This window comes from Canis lupus, chromosome 21 (genome assembly GCF_048164855.1).
Source record: "Canis lupus baileyi chromosome 21, mCanLup2.hap1, whole genome shotgun sequence".
In the NCBI taxonomy this organism is placed as follows: Eukaryota; Metazoa; Chordata; class Mammalia; order Carnivora; family Canidae; genus Canis; species Canis lupus.
In genome coordinates this window covers 10,016,251-10,032,323 of record NC_132858.1, presented here as the reverse complement: position 1 = coordinate 10,032,323, position 16,073 = coordinate 10,016,251, and the positions used below count along the sequence as shown (strand labels likewise).

Below are 16,073 nucleotides of genomic sequence, written 5' to 3'. Positions count from 1 at the left end.
GCAGGAGGAAGGAAGCAGCACAGCAGCGGGCAGCAGAGTCCGCCAGCCAAGGCCTGGCCCTCAGGGACCCTGGGAGCTGCGCGCCTTCTCCGGGGCCGAGCACAGACCCCGCCGCATTCAGCCACCCACGTGGGCATAGGGCGCTGGGCCTGGCACACCGTCTTGGGGGACCGTTCGAAAGCCTCCTTGACCCCTGGCTCCTGCCGTCCTCTGCTCCTGCTTATAAACCTTCTCTCCTCTTCCTTGGCTGCCAGCTAGACAGGCCCTGGGCCCTGATGCCCGCCGTCCCTCCCGTGCATCCTTGCTCTGCCCCCGCCCACCTCCTCCCTGTGTGCTGCCACGAACACACACATCTTACGCTGGACCGTGAGGACTTTCTTTAGGCAAACCAATGCCGCCCATGCTGCAGACGACCCATGGTCCCATCTTTTCTTCCTTCCTCGTGAACCAGTAGAGTCTTCTGTTAGAAACTTCTAGATGCTGTACTGTTACAGTGTCACACACACTAGCCTACTGGGCAGCCAGGGGAGGCCACGTGACTGATTCCCAGGCAGGTCACTGCTTCCTCTCGCCACTGGTGGGGGCAGGGCAGGTGCACAGGCTGTGGGGCTGAGGCGGCCCCCCTGAGCCTGAGGTCCCCACCCTGCAGCCTGGGTGGGTTAGAACCTCTGGGGGTAACTCCCTCACGGCTCCAGAGCCCAGAAACCAGAAATTGGGATGTCGGCAGGGATGGTTCCTCAGAGGCTGCGAGGGAGCACCCATTGCACCCACTGTCCCGGGGACTGGTAGTCCGGGCAACTGGTAATGGCAAGTCCTTGTGTTTCCGGGCCTGCAGACACACCCCTCCATGTCGGCCCTACCTTCACATGACCTTCCCCCTGGGTGTCTGGGTCTTTTCCCTGTGTCACTCGTCTTCTTGTGAGGACACGGACATGTTGGGTAGACATTCTCTCTGGGCCCCTAGGCCCTCATCCATGAGCCCTCGTGACCCTATCTCCAAACACCGTCCTGTCCTGAGGCACAGGGGGTTAGGATGTGAATTCAGGGCACACACAATTCAGCCCACCACAGACCCCAAGATGGAAACTCTGCTTGGGGGTGCAAGGCAGCGGGACAGGAGGCTGGGCCAGTGATGCTCACAGCTTTACGGCTGGGGAAAGTCAACTCCGCCCATCCGGCTCCATGGGGTCTCCTGGCTACAGTGTGGGGCGCCTCTGGGTGAACCAACCAGATGCCCAGGGGTGCCCGGAGGACAGAACCTGGGGGTGGCTGCCAATGGGCCAAGGACCATGTGTCCAGGTAGGGCTGCCCTGGCTGGGGGGGAGCCGACTTTGTGCCTGGTGGGGCCTCCTGTGGCCTGGGGCAAGCAGGTGGGCCGAGCCAAGGAGGAGGCAGCCGTGTGGAAGTGCCCAAGGCTGGACTGAGGCTGGTCTGTCCTGGCACGCTGGGGCTGCATGCACAGAAAAACCCACTTGCTGTGACTCTTGGTAGGACGCTCAAACCAGCCTTGCCCCCTTAGCAGACAGACGTCTGTCTCGAGGGTGGAATGGCCTGGTCAGGTGTGGGGCAGACCCTTGGGCCGTCGCTCAGGGACCCTCTCCAGCCACAGCCCCCGTGGTCCTCATCTTCCTCCCATGGTGAGCAGCCCAGAGACCCAACAGGATTCAGCTGCAAGTGGCAGTAGCTCAGCTCAGACTGGCTTCAGCCAGCAGGCTGGACCCGAGTTGTGTCCTCTCGACGCCTCTCTGCAGCTCTGCATCCCACCACTCATTCAACCTCGCGCGCAGAAGGCTGTAGCATGGCACTGAAAGCTGTTCCAGGCTTGCAAAGCCCCCACCCCATAGTGAGCCAACAGTGGCCCCCGAAAGACCTGTCCATGTCCCAACCCCCCAAATCTGTGAGTGTGACCTCGTTGGGAAAAAGTCTTCACAGTGACGCTTAAGCTAAGGATCTTGAGATGAGATCCTGGATTACATAGTGGACCCTAACCCGATGACAGGTGTCCTTACAAGAGAATGGCCAAGGCCACATGACTCCAGAGACAGAGGCTGGAGGGACGTGGCCACCAGCCCGGGGACACTGGAGCCACCAGGAGGTAGGAAGAGGCAGGCAGGCCCGTTCCCTGGAGCACCCCCGCCTGGACCTCAGGCTGCTGGCCTCTGGGGCTGGGAGAGAGTCGATTCCTGCTGTTTAAGCTGCCTGGCATGGGGTCACCTGTTACAGACGCTCCGAGGAATGAACACAGACCTTCATGGCAGAGACACAGCTCCTTTCCTAGATTCCAGCAGAGACTCCACGGATAGAGATCGTGGCCCAGCTCAGGTCACACGCCCGTCCTACAACCATCCCCATGGCCCAGGAATCTGCCTCCCGCTTGGCAAAGGGGTGCCACGGTCCCAGACCCCATGGGCAGAACTGGCCCCACCCCAGGATCCACAAGTAGGAGACCAGAAACCTCTATGTTCCAGTTGCACCCATGGTTTTGTTGTGGGGCTGAGCTGGCTAGAGCAGCCGAGATCCGTGGAAGCAGCACTATGTTAGTACTTGGAAGGTGGGTACAGGCCCAGGGACGGCTCATACACGTTGTCACCGGCCTGTCACTGCCACTCAGCGTGCTGGCACTGCCCCCAGGTCCTGCCACCCCCCCACACACCCTGGTCCCCTGAGTCTAGGGCCAGGTGTGAGGGGCACCAGCTCATCTAGGCACCCTCAACCCTCAGCTCCGAGGTGCACATTTGCTTCCCGCGGCTGCTGCCATGACCCGTTATCCCAGACTCGGTGCATTAAGTCCATGCAAAGTGATTCTCTCCTGCTTCTTCAGGCCAGAGGCTGAAATCACGGTGTCTCATGGCCAAGCTCTCTGTGGAGGCTCCAGGGGAGGATCCCTTCTGCCTCCTCAGCCTCTGGGTCCCAGGTGTCCCCCAGCTCCAACTCTGCGGTCACATTCTGCCCCACCCCTCACCCCACATCTCTGGGTCTGTATGCACATTTCTTCTTCTCTCATATGAACATGGTCATGGGATCAGGGCTACCACCTGCCAGTGTGGCCCCCCCTGCAAGAACCCGTTGTCCAAAGCAAGTCCGTTCATAGGTTCCAGGTGGCCACGAATAATCCATTCAATGTGCAGGAGACTCAGTGGGCTCCAGACGGTCAACATGGGCCGCGTGTGTCCTTGTGGCACCTGGTGGCTCTCACCCTCTCCCGATTCCCACCTGAGCGCCTGCTCTTGAGCCCCATCCCAGCCCCATCCCAATGCAGAGGCCCCTTGTTTGTCTGTTGGGCAGCTCTATTTTCTTTTCTTTTTAAAAAGATTTATTTATTCATGAGAGACACAGAGAGAGAGGCAGAGACATAGAGGGAGAAGCAGACTCCCTGCAGGGAGCCTGATGTGGGACTGGAACCCAGGACCCTGGGATCACGCCCTGAGCTGAAGGCAGATGCTCAACCACTGAGTCACCCAGGGGTCCTGAGCAGCTCTGTTTTCTGACCAGACCCTTCCGTCGTCTCGTGCTTATAGAACAGACATAAGACACGATGCTCAGTCCCAAGAGGGAGGCATGGAGGGACTGCCTTGCACATCACGGGACTGGTGGGTTTGCCCGTGACTCAGCTGCCCCCGTTTCTTTGGCTGTGGTGCATGGGCGGCCCAGCAACCTCCCCCAAACCTTGTCCTGCCCCTGCCCGCATGTGGCCCACTGCTCCCCCTGCCCCTGCCCAGCCCTGCCCTTGAACCTGGGGTGCTCCCACCAGTGAGATATGCGAGACCTCACAGGTAGTGTCAGGAAGCCTCACAGTTTGTGTGTCTGAGGGGCCAGCTGCCCCTGAGCAAGAGGCCCGAGGCTGCCGAGAGGAAAGCCCACACTGGCCTGCCCCAGAGCGAGGCCCCAGAGTGAGCGCCATCCCTCCCTCCATGACCCCCGGGCACTCTCCTCCTCCAGAAAGTCCTCTTGGATTCAGCCAGGGAACACCAGGCAAGCTGGTGCTAACCAAACTTAATCATGGGGTGGGGCTTGACTTCTGATTTCCAGGTGGGAGAGGTTCATTCCACTCAGCTTCAGGGGCAACTCCCTGATTCCTCACAAGAGTGATGGGGGTCCCAAGAGATTGGCTCACCCCCTCCGATGGCAGCAGCAGGAGCTGAGCTGGGAGATGGAATTGGCGGTGGCCCCAGGACAAGGAGGCTGAGGGGCATGATCCCCTGGAGCAGTGGGTCAGGCCGGGCTGGGCCTCCCAGCATGGCCCCTCACAGGCTCTGCTCCCCTGGTTTCCCAGCCCCATCTTGGGTCCTGCTCTTCTGAGACTCCAGGCAGAGAAGCTCCCCAGACCCTCCTGGAAGACTTGCATGGGACCCTGTGACCATCGGTAGTCATGGAGCTGGGCCGGGGCCCTGGTGCTGGTGGGGTCACAGCTCATGTGGCCTGAGATCTCGCTGTGGGCCCTACTGTTCCCCACCTGGGGTGTAGAGCTCAGAACAAGACACGCCACTCAAGCAGGGCCCGCGTGGTCAGTACTAACGGGGATCCCTGTGCAGCAGCCGACTCACAGCTTCTGCTCACCTGAGCCCCAGGACCCAGATGCTGGACCCCAGGGGGCTTGCATGTCTGAGATGCCCATTGCCTGAGGCCCTAGGAGGCTAGGGGGGTGGCTCCTTGCTGTCAGCCCCTTAGAGGACATCCATGCTCCCTCCCCACCTCATTGTCCCGATGGTACACAACCCGTGTCTACCCTGCGACCCCTCTGCCAAACCTCTACTGACCACTGACTGCCCCTCTGACTCCTGACCCCTGGGCCTCCTGCTGTCCCTTCCTGCTGGCTGCAGCCCACGGCCCACCCCAGTCTGGTGTCCCTATGCAGAGTGGGCATCCAGGGTCTGTGGCCTCCGCCGTTGCTCCTAGACCAAGGATGGCCAACACCTGCCACCAGCCCCAGAACTCAACCAGGGATCTGGCACCGTTGATTTGTGGGGCATCTGCTGGGGGACTCCAGGCACCAATCCCACCTGCAAGCTGGGGACCTGAGGATCCCTGGGCCCCGTACACAGTCCACCATGGTCAGACCCACCCTTCTCTGGGCCTCATCCACATCTGCCTACTGCAGGTTGGCCTGGTCCTGGCCCCACCTCCACCCACAGAATCACCACCATTTTGAATCTCATCAAGGGACAGTGAAGTCTAATGGCCAGAGAGAGGAAAGATAGAGGACGCCCCCTACACAGCCGCTTCCTGTAGGTAGGGGAAGCAGTGAGCCCCCCTCGATCCGTATCAGACCCCTAAGGGCTGTGGAAAGAGAGAGGGTCAGGGAGAGGGGCGGCGATGGCCTGGCCTGGTCTGGGGCTGATGCTGCCATGAGGACAGGAGACTCAAGTGCATGTAAGACAGGCTGCAGGACGAGAAGGGACCCCAGGTGCTGAGCCAGCACAGCATGGAGTCCCAAGGAGGTGGCACTTTGCTTTGTGCTTGGTGAGGAAGGAGTGCTTGCACACAGGGTCTGGAGCCTCTGGCCATGGCCGTTGCAGAGATGTCTGTTGAATGGATGAATGGCGGATGGATGGATGGATGGATGGATGGATGGATGGATGGATGGACGGATAGATGGACGGATGGGTGGATGGGCCGCTGTGGAAGGGCAGGATGGGGATGTGGCCGGAAGCTCCCAGGGAACAGATGATGCTTGCCTGGGTCAGCATCCAAGGGGGAAGAAGGGCCTTCCTGCCGCAGGCACAGCAATGACTCCTGGCCTCTTTGAGAGTCATCTGGAAGTTAATCCCTTAGAAAACAAATATTTCAGACATCTCGACACAGGCCCTCCAAGTGGGAGCCTGAGCACGTGGGCCGGGGGCCTGGATGCTCTCCCGAACCCCCAGATGCAAGCCCACCGAAGCCTCACAGCCACGTCCATGGGGGATGCAGACCTCTGCCAGGAAAGTGTCAGAGCAGCCGGCCACCTGCCTGGGCCCCCACCCCTGGGCCCTTGTCCATCCTCCTTGGCAGCTCCCACCACGGACAGGACATTCCTCAAAGTTGGGACTGCATGTCGGGGGTTTGGAGCTAGAAAGGCCAGGGAAGGTCCACAGTCGTCTTGTGGCCGAGAATCACATCTGTCCCCCTCCCTCTGCCTTCCCTGTCCCCGAGGCTGAGCTAGGAGATGGGGCCTTTGCCCTGTTTTCTTCCTGAAACATGTGCTGGGCCTGCATGCTCTGGCCTTCGCCCATGAGGGCCCCTCTGCCCGGTGCCCCTGATGCACACACATGGCCTGCCCTACAGGCCATCTTGGGAGCCCTCAGGCCCCCTCCAAGTGGCCTCCTGTGCTGGAGGCTGCCTCCTTCCTGCCCCAGGCCCTGGGGCTGGGCCGCATGTGGCACCTAGTAGCCCACGCCTGAGTTGTTTCTCCCGCTTAGCCTGCAAGCTCCCCAAGGACAGGCTCAGGAGTGCAGGGCTCTAGATCAGCAGAGCCGGCGTCTTCTGGGATCCCCCACCTCCATGGGCCAAGTGCATTCTCGAATCCCCCTGCTTCCCCAAAGGCCAGGAGGCCTGGGACCAGTGCAGGAAGCAGAGCAGAGGGACCAGGGCTGGGGGGCAAAGCAGAGGGATCAGGGCTGGAGAAGAGCGAGGGAACAGGGCCAGGGGATGGAACAGAGGGACTAGAGCTGGGGGGAAGGGGAGGCGTGGAGCAGAGGGACAAGGGCTGGGGGGCAGAGCAGAGGGACCAAGGCTGGGGGGCAGAGTAGAGGGACCAAGGCCAGGGGACAGAGGAGAGGGACCAGGGCTGGGTGGGGAACAGAGGGACCAGGGCTGTGCGGGGGAGCAGAAGGACCAGGGCTGTGGGTGGGAGCAGAGGGACCAGGGCTGTGGGTGGGAGCAGAGGGACCAGGGGTGTGGGGGGGAGCAGAGGGACCAGTGGTGTGAGGGAGGAGCAGAGGGACCAGGGCTGTGGGGCAGAGCAGAGGGACCAGGGTTGGGGTGGGGAGCAGAGGGATCAGGTCTGGGGTGGGGAGCAGAAGGACCAGGGCTGTGGGTGGGAGCAGAGAGACCAGGGGTGTGGGGGGGAGCAGAGAGACCAGGGCTGGGGTGGGGAGCAGAGGGAATAGGGCTGTGGGGCAGAGCAGAGGGACCAGGGCTAGGGTGGGGAGCAGAGGGACCAGGGCTGGGGTGGGGAGCAGAGGGACCAGGGCTGGGGAAGGGGGAGCAGAGGGACCATGGCTGGCAGGGGGAGGGGCTACCACTGATGGGACCAGCAAGGACCAGTCCAGGGACATGTCTTCCAGCTCTGGGACAGGTGGATTCGGCCACAGGACAGGGTGGGCCCAGGAAATGTGAGGTGAAAGGATTACACCACTTCCGGGTCTGAGCCTCAGTTTCCAGAAGGACCCTCCCTCACTTCCATCCACCCCCAGCATTCTCAGGAGCACAGAGCCACAAGATGGCAGGAGTCTGGGCCCCACTGGCACCTGGAGGAGACCCCCACCTGGCACGGCTGCCCTCACCCCGCAGTGCCCACAGTAGGAATGTGCGATGGGCTGCCCGGGCATCTGAGAAAAGGATTGTGGGGCCTGATGGGTCACTCTGGAAGGCGGCTGTCGGAGGGCCGTGGCTTGGAGGTCACTGGCCCCCGCATCTGGGGGTCTGGGGCAGAGGGAGCCCACCAAAGACCTTGCCGGGGCTCAGACCCCTGCCCCCCACCACTGAGTCAGCGCCACTGGGAGGAGGGGACGAGGATGAAAGTGTGTGGGTGAGGGTCCCAAGGAGGAGGGGGCGGGTGGCGTGTGGGCCCGACAGCCTCTGTTCAGGAACACCCAGGGTCTGTCCTCTACCTCACCTCTCACACTGCATATTTCCAGAAAGAAATAATTTCCAATTCCAAGGCGCTCCATGGAGGCGGATTTTTCCATCTGGGCTTTGTTGATGAGCTATTTTGGAGAGAGCTCCTGCCCTAACTCACTTCCCTTGTCCGAGCTCACAGGGGGACCATTAGGGGAGGCAGACCACGGCCACGCACAGGGGCCACGGGGGGAGACACTTCATCCCACCCCGACCCTGGGAGGACCCCGCCTGCGAGCCTGTGAGTGGGGGTCCGGGTCCCTGAGGCAGGGGCTGGGGGTCCGTAGGTGGGGGCCCATCTGTGCACGCATGCAGCCTCCTCCCCTGGCTCTTGCACATCCGGCTCTGGCTACGCCGCTTCCCACCGCGTGGAAGCACAATGCTTCCAGCCCCCACTCATCCATCACCCTGTCTGAGGAAATGCTCGCCGTCATCCCACCCAGACCCCAAGGCCCTCTGCTCCCGTCCCAGGGCCTCACTCCGGGGGCGATGGCCCCCTCCCCTCATGGCCTGCACACCTGGGCCAGCGGGGCGTCCGGGCCAGCAGGGCAGTCGACCGACTGGGCTCCGGAAAGCTGCCTCTCCCCCTGCCCCCCAGGCGAAGACCGCTCACCCCTCCTCTCTTTGGGGAACGTCCAAGTTCCCCACTTCCCAACACTTGGCCTACGTGTCCCTGAGTCCCTGCCTCTGTCTCTGCCGCAGCCTCTCCTCCCTTTTGTGGTGACTGTCCTTGGAACAGTGACTGGCACGGACTGAACTGTGTCCCCCAGTTCCCATGCTGGAGCCCTGACCCCCAGCACCCCAGACATGACCATTTCTGGAGCTGGGGCCTCTACAGAGGTGCTTGAGATAACATGGGGTCACCAGGGTGACTGGGGTCGCTACAGGAGGAGGCCATCAGGACATAGACACACATGGAGGGATGACCCGGCGAGGACCCAGGGAGAGCACGGCCATCCACACACACGCAGAGAGGCCTCAGGGGGACGCCGCCTGCCCAGGCCTGGACCTCAGGCCTCAGCCTCCAGGACTGAGAGAGAATAAATGTCTCTGTTTGGAGCCATACCGAGTCTACGGTCATTTATTATGGAAGCTGGAGCCAATACAATAACAGTCCTTCCCTGCCTCAGTTTCCCCGCCAATCTCTTGGCCCACCTGCTCAGATTTGTTGGCGGGTCACCCTCCCTTCCCAACAAGCTGAAAAGGCCCCCTATGCAGGACTCACTCCACAGACCGCCCAGGCGGCACCCCCAAGCCAGCCAGCCAGCTCTCCCTTCTCTGGGGAGCAGGACCCCTTGGGGCGGCGTGGTCAGGCACAGCCACCCTGCTGTGTGGCCTTGCAGGGCCTGGAAGGCTGTGGTCTTGGGGATGAGTGTGCAAGCTTGTGTCCTGCTCTCAGCACTCCCTTGGACCCGACTGGTGGGGCCAGGCCTCCGTGACCTGCAGAGCTCAGGAGTCGGCTTTGCTGCCTTCAGGGGAGACATCTCGTCCTCCCCGGAGTCTGGGGCATGCATGAAGGGGGGCGGGTGAAGAATGGTCACACCTGCTGGCCCCATCTCAGGTACCCTGCTGACCCCTGGTCACCTCCAGGCCGCCCTGGGAGGGGTCACTTGTCCTTGGGCCTCAGTGCACGTGAGCACCCAAGGAGACAGCCACAGGTTCCATGTGGGGCTCACACCCAGACACGGGCTGGTGCTCAGGGGCTGGGCAGAGGAGGCGGTGTGGATGGGGTGTGGAACTCCAGCTCCCACGCACACTCACACAAGGAACCTCGAATCTGTGTCCACGATCCAGCCAAGGCCACAGCCCCTGCACAGCTAGCTTGCGGAGGGGTCTGCAGCTTCACTTCCTTGAGCTTCTCCAGGCACCGGGGTCTCCCTTCCACAACCTCTCCTGCCCTCTCCAACCCCCCAGCCCTTCCCCGTGGCTCCTGGCCTCAAACCCCTGGGGGGTGCCGGAGGGGAGCCCGACTGTCCTCCATCCCAGGCCACCACAGGCACCTTGGCGGGGCCTGCCTGGTACTCACTAGACGTTGGCAGCAGGAGGGATCAGTGGGAAGAGCAGAGGCCACTTGCCCCCTCTCCCTGGCCCCCTCTGGGCCCCACAGGTCTTCCAGGACCCAGGGCATCTCTTCAGGGAGGAAGGCCTGACTGGGGCCAAGCCTGGGGCTGCTTTCCAGGGGCACTGATGGGTCCAGGGAGGAGCCTGCCGTCCTGGGGCCAGGGCTCAGCCACCCACCACCATCCTGTTCACCCTCCCAGCGCCGCCACCGAAACCCTGGCCTACCTCATTCAGTTGGGCCAAGGGAAGAAGATGGCTTGTTCTTTCCCCTGACACCTCCTGGCACCCCTCAGGGCCCCAGCCTCCTCATCCTCTAAGGGCAGGACAGTGGCCGGGGAACTTGTTTTCTGAGATAAGCTTGCTCTCCAGAGGAGCCTCCTGGCTGTGGGCTTTCAGGATCATGCATTGAGCAAGGCTGCCCATCAGAAGGAACCCCGGGGAGGTCCCACAGGGACGTGCCAAAGGGCACGGGCTGGCCTAAAGAGCCTGGGATCTCCTGGCAGAGAAGCAGGTTGGGCTCGGGCCCCTGGGGGACCCATTGCCCCTCCCTATCTTCCCCCTTCTTTCTCCTTCCACCAGAGGGGCCAGCCATGGTGGGCCAGCACCCCCCACCCCCACTGCCCCATACGGATGAGGTTCAGATTGGGATTCGCAGGTGGATTTGCAGGGTGCCCTTTGAAGCTGTCCGGCCCTCACGCAGAACTTCTCCCTTGGCACTGCCGTCTGGGGCTGTCTGGGAGCACTGTGGGGTCCCAGCTCCCCTCCGTCGCCCACATGTCTCCTTGACTCTTCCATGCCTGTTTTGGGTGTGACAGAGGGCGCACCCCTTCTCAAAGAAGACTTGGGATACATAGGAAGCAGGCCAGGCCCTGGGGAACTCTCCCTACAATGTGTGTCTTCAAGGTACCCAAAACCTCCGCCCCGGGGTCCAGTGCCCTCCAAACAGAAGGAGACAGGCCAGCCTTCCTGGCTTGGGGCACACCTTTCCCTGGGACACCCCCAGAACTTGGGCTGCTCCAGCCATTCCCACGGGGCAGCCCTTGTCTTCTCAGCCTGCCTGCCTCTATCTGGGGCACACCCTGGCTGTGCGGGGGGACGCCCGGCTCTGTTCCAGGGTCCAGAGTGCAGGCTGCCCTCGTGTGCGCTCCCAGCAACTGCTCGGGCATCGGTCGGCACTGCCCATGGCTCCCCGGAACGATCACTCCAGTGGCATTTCTCAGCACGGAGCTGCTGGGCCAGTAGGAAGGCCTGGGGTCAGGGGCACCGGCCCCGAGCAGCATTATCTGCGTGTGCCCTGGGAGCCCAGCCTTCGGGGCAAGTCACTTGGCCAGAGTGTCTGCCGGAATGTGAGGCCCAGCCCTGCCTGGGAAGGTGCCCTGTTTGCAGGGAGCCCCGGGCAGCACAGGGAGCCAGGTCCCCACCGCGGGGACTGAGGGGCCTTTGGGAGCTCCTGTTGGGGGTCTGCTGGCCAGTCCTCAGCTCAGGCCCTACCCGAAGGCCGGTGGGCAGCACCTGGGTCTATGTAGGTGCAGCTCTGGGTGCCCACGTGGCCTAGGGCTATAGGGTGCCGGCGGAGGGCTCTTGCTTGGACCCCATCCTGGTGGGGCATCTGGTGTGGACTGCTGGGTCCTCCTCAGCTCCAAGGGTGCTGGTGTGAGGGCCCACGGGGCCCAACTCCCCCTTAGAAGATCCCTCTGCCCACCTGTCAGGCCCGTGGTCCTTGTACCAAGAAAGGATGGTCCTCAGGCCTGGAGTAGCTTGACCAAGCCGGCAACACCTGGGCCCTTTGGAGTCCACTTTAGGGCCTGGTGCTCTACCCAGAAGACCCCACACTGCACCCCACCCTCTGTCCTCCAGCCTCCATCTCTGGAACTGGGTGGCCCCTTCCCCAGCGGAGAGCTAGGACCCTGGCCATCCACCCCCTAGCCCAGCTCTCCTTATGGATTTCCTCCACTCCGGCCTTTGACTGCTGGTTGGGCCCGTAGCCAGTGTCGATTCACCCCTTGCCCCTCCTCCCCTCCCCCTTCTTCCTGCCTGGCTGGGCCCCAGGCCTGGGGTGGGCATCCAGGCTGGGGCAGGGGTGTGGCCCTGCCTGGGTGGGGGGCCTTAAAACCAGGAGAAAGGAGAATGATAAAACCCGCCTTCTCCCCCTCCCTCCTCCCCTCCCTCTCCCTTCCCCCTCCCTCTGTCCACCCTCTCTCCCTCCCTCTCCATGCCCCCTCCCCCTTCTCATCATAAAACAAGGAATTCATTTTTCACGTGGTGGAGCTTGAGTGCAAACCACCGCTCCTGCTGTCTATGTGGGGGTGGGGATGGAGCGGGACACTGGGTGTCTTCTGTCCCTGTCGCAAGCAGGGGGGGCCACCTCAGAAGCCCAGCTGGGACCTTCTCCCTCTCCCCAGTCAGAAGACTGAGGGGCAGGAGCTTTATTTTCCTCCTTTACTTCCCTGTCCCCTTTTTGGGGCCGAGGTTAAATGGAGGGCAGGGGGCCCACGGCCTTTACTCTGACATCTTTGAACTCAGGAGAGGCTTTGACATCCTGACCGCCAGCCCCCAGCACCAGTCACTGGCTCCCAGAACAGCGCTCTGTACAGGTGGCCCTCCCCTCAGAGGATCGCCCAAAGTCACCCTCTGGTGCCCCCAACCCCTGGCTCCCAGGTCCCCAGAAATCAGCCTCCCAAATAAAACAAAGCCTGGGCCCCTCGTACTCAACCAGCCTGAAGCTTGAGGGTCCACCCTCACTCCCTCCCTGCCCCCCAGACCTGCTGCCCATGGTCCCTCCGACCACACCTGGTCCCCAGTGACCCTGCAAGCACCCTACCTCTCCCGTCTTCTTCTGCCTTCAGGCCTCTCTCTTCTAAGGACTGTCTCCAAGGAACCTGCCACCCTGGTGGCCTGTGGTCTCCAGCCCGACAGCTTGGCAGGGGTGCCCCACGCTGCCCCCCATGACCGGAAGCCACCAGGTCCTCACAGGGGACACAACTAGGAGAGACCTTGAGAACCAAGACCCCGACAGGACCAGCTGGGCAGAGGTGGGGCAGGGAGTGGCCCCCTGGCCTTCTCGTCTGTAGCTCCGGGGAGCAGAGCTGGCCACTGGGCAGGGCTTGGGCAGCGGGCCGGCTCCTACCTGTCCCTGGAGACCCCCATAGGACATCCTCTGTGCCCCCCTGGGCCAGGCATGGGACACACTGGGACCCCCAGTCTGCTCCAAAGCCCCACACAGGGGTCCTTCCTCCCTCCCAGAAGCCTGGGAAGATGGGGCAGCCTTTCTGAGGACCTTCCCAGCAGCAATGCGGCAAGAGTCTCCCCAAGCCTCAGGGGCCGCCCCTCCTGCTGCCACCACTGGACCACCCAGGTCTGTCCAGGTCCCGGGCACAATTTTCTCTGCACCCCACTTAGCAAGCAGGCCTTGCTCTTCCTGCCCACAACCAGCTGGCCGTCTTGGCCCCCAGAACCAAGGGATGGGCCCAGTGGCAGAGAGTGCAAGATGGAGACCCTCCACCCCCTTCCCTGGGACCCCAGAACATGGCTTAAATGTGTGACCTCAAGATCTGAACCTGGGCAGGACCCCTTGTCTTGGTTCCAGGTCGTGGGGGCTGAGCCCAAGGTGGGGAGGGTGGGCAGGGTTCCTGTTTCAGAAAGTGAGGATGAAATGAAGTCAAGTGAGGAGACCCCCACGGGGGAGGGGCGGCTTCCAGGAGACAGGGTGCCAGGGAACGAGGGACTAGAGCCGGGACACCCACCACGGGGCTCCTCACCCCAGCCCTGGCGCAGGCCTGGGGCCATCCGAGCGCCCATGGGGGCACCTGGCCGCTCTGTCCAGACACTTCTCAGAGAGAGGGTCATGCTCAGTACTCCCTCCCTCCACTGCTCCGGAGCCCCAGGATATGCCAGCCCACTGGCCGGCTCCCACTGCCACACTGCACCCACCTGGGTCGAGGTCTTGGCCTCCCATCTGCCCATCTGATCCCAACCCAGGGGAGAGCTTCGGTGCCCACTCAGCACACTCAGCCTGGGATCATGGGGACGGTCGTGGACGAACAGAACACGCAGATGACCAGAACACGTGGATGATCAAGAATGGGACCTCTCCCTGGGCCCTGGCTCGGGGTGTGTGGGGGGAACCAGTCAGGGCTGGGCGGCAGGGACACAGGTCCTCAGAAGTGAGGGGCTAAGCCTGGACCAGCCTGGATGGTCTCCGGCTCCCGTTCCCACTCTTCCCCCAGGCACCCCTGCCCCATGCCCTTCCCTCATTCCCCCTCCACCCATTGTCTCTGGCCCCCTCTGGCCCCCTCTGGCCAGGGTATCTCTGGGGGTCTTCCAGCTGCCCCCGCCTCCCCAACATGTGTGCCACCCGGGTGGGGGCTGGGTCAAAGCCCCCCAGGAGGCCCTGGGTGGCCTCGGGGCCTAGTGGGTGGGCAGAGGCCGGGGGGCAGGGGCGCCAGCGTGGCCCCCGCCCCCACCCCGCCCGCAAGTGCAGCCTCTGCCAGGTTTCTGAGGGGCATTGTTATTAATATTATTATTACAGCCGCTGCAAAAACACTGCTCTAAGCCCCTCGAGTGATTTATTTAGCGTGCGGCCTCATTGATTAGGCCAACTTTCCACGGTGGTGGGGGAGGCAGCGCCTTGGCTCCGGGAACCTCTGGTCTGGGGGGGCCGCCCGCCGGGCGCCTCTGGGCAGACGCGGAAGTCGCGGCCCCTCCTGCCTGGCCAGAGGTCCCCCCGCCAAGGGGAGGCAGCCCCCTGCCCCAGAGAGGCCCCAATCTGAGGGGGGAAGCAGCGTCCGTCGGATGGCAGCGGCTGAGAAAGGGTCCCAGTCTGCAGGAGGAGGCCTGAGCTGAGGCCGCAGCGGGCCACCAAGCCTTGAGGGGCAGCAGGCACGTGCAGGGGAGGTGGCCGGGGCCACGCGGGAGGCCAGCAGGGCCCGGGAGGGATGTGCTGGCACCTCCAGTGTGAGGGCCTGTGAAGACCCCGAGGGCAGCCCGGGGCCCTGGAGACGCCAGAGTTCACCACCTCTGGAGGGGGGGACTTGGCCCAGACCCCGAATCCCGAACCCCTCCAGGCTCCTCTGCACGGACCTCCTTCACTGTTCCGGAGTGTGAGCATCTCCTCTTCTGCATCCGCCTGGAGCTCCCCGGAGCCCGGTCAGCTTGCTCTTTCCTCCTTCAGTGGAAGGATAGAGGTGCCCCTCAGGCCCGCCTGGATCACGCACCCCCGAGGGTCTCCGCCAGGGACCCCCAGCCACCTCAGGGACGCCCAGGCCTCAGCCAGCCCCTGAGACTGAGTCCCCCTCCCCCACCTGCATCCTGCTGCCACCCAGATCCCAGTCCCCCTGCCGGGGGCTTCCCACAGGTCAGGTTGGGGTGGAGGGAGTGCCAGGCACTTTGTCCTGCCTCCACCAGCCCCGACCTGCCTCCCAAGGGCTCCTGGAGCCTTGAAACCCCAGGAACTGACCCCAGCTCTGGTTCCCAAGTCAGTGTCCGCAGAGGCTGGTGGCTTCCAACAGGATTATGGGGAGTGGCTTAGGAGGCAGGCTCCTTTCCCTGCTTTGATTTGGGGTGAGGCCTTAGGAGAAGGAAGACCAAGAGTGAGGGGCCGGGTTGGAAACTGCCTGCAGTCAATACCCATTCTGCCTCTCTTTTCAGGGTACCCCTAGGGATCAAGGGTGCCATCCACGGCAGGCACAGGTGCAGGGAGGTGAGACAGTGGTCTGGGGGCTCCATGCTCTGGGAAGGAGGATCAGAAGGGAGGACTCCTCACAAAGCCCTGACTCTGGGTCTCAGCCTCTGCCCCCAAAAGCTAAAGCACATCGGGCTCTCCTTGGTCCCTCATCACCCTCCATGTGGGTACGTCTCTGCAGCTGGCTACCCATGCCCCATCCTTTGGGACCCAGAGGCCGGGGACTCGCGCCAGTGGAGGAGGTGACTGCGGCTACAGTTCCCACAGGGCTGCGGCCTCCTCCCCTTCCCTTTTTATGACTAATAAAAGGGATTGTAAACCCTGTATGCGTACAAAGTGCACCCTATAAATGGCTCCTGGTAATAATGACATTTGCAGCGTGCCCCTCCACACTCTGGTGGGAGTGACCAGGGGAGGGGGCTGGCTGTCCCGGGTACCCAAGGAGAGGGTACTGCCCATTGTCTGCCGGCAAGACACTCCAGGACTGGGGGGGCACCGCACTCCATGCGCCCCC

General features: G+C 62.9%; 1 long non-coding RNA gene across 1 annotated transcript; it reads right to left on the bottom strand.

Annotated features, from left to right (window-relative positions):
* Positions 1–14,478: 14,478 nt before the first annotated feature.
* LOC140613307 (uncharacterized) lies at positions 14,479–15,804 on the bottom strand. The gene is made up of 4 exons (XR_012014458.1): positions 15,716–15,804; positions 15,335–15,445; positions 14,959–15,043; positions 14,479–14,698 (listed from the first exon to the last, which is right to left on the bottom strand). It is a non-coding gene; the product is annotated as an uncharacterized lncRNA (long non-coding RNA).
* Between the last annotated feature and the right edge of the window lie 269 nt (positions 15,805–16,073).